Source organism: Bison bison, unplaced genomic scaffold (genome assembly GCF_000754665.1).
Source record: "Bison bison bison isolate TAMUID 2011002044 unplaced genomic scaffold, Bison_UMD1.0 scf7180017864211, whole genome shotgun sequence".
NCBI lineage: Eukaryota > Metazoa > Chordata > Mammalia > Artiodactyla > Bovidae > Bison > Bison bison.
This window is the reverse complement of record NW_011494783.1, coordinates 439,790-440,333: the sequence shown is the minus strand read 5'-3', so window position 1 is coordinate 440,333 and position 544 is coordinate 439,790.

Here is a 544-nt window from a genome sequence, read left to right as displayed (position 1 = left end):
AATTTACATGTTGGCATCTAAAAAGTGAAGATATAAATGGATATAACTGTAACACATCCTCAAATGACTTGCAGACATGAAGAACAAAACCAGTGCTTACCAGTAGGAAGGGAGAAGGGCTTAGAGATAAAATAGGGGTGGGGGATTAAGAGGTACACACTGCTATGCATAAAATAAATAAGGTATAAGCATATATTACACTGCCCAGGAAATGCAGCCACAGTTAAAAAAAACTTTAAATGGAGTTCAATACAATATATTAAAATATTGGATCACTATGTTGTATATCTAAAACTAATATAATATTATAAATTAACTATACTTCAATTTTCAAAAGACCAATATTTAAGAGATGGTGAGAGGAAGTTAATCTCCCAGTGAGAGCTAAGAAAAGATAAGAGATGAGTAACAAACCAGAAAGTATGAATTTAAAAAAAACCCAGTGAACAAAAGAGACCATAGCAAAAATCAACAAAACCAAAAGCTGGTTCTTTGAAAGGATAAATAAAATTGACAAACCGTTAGCCAGACTCATCAAGAAACA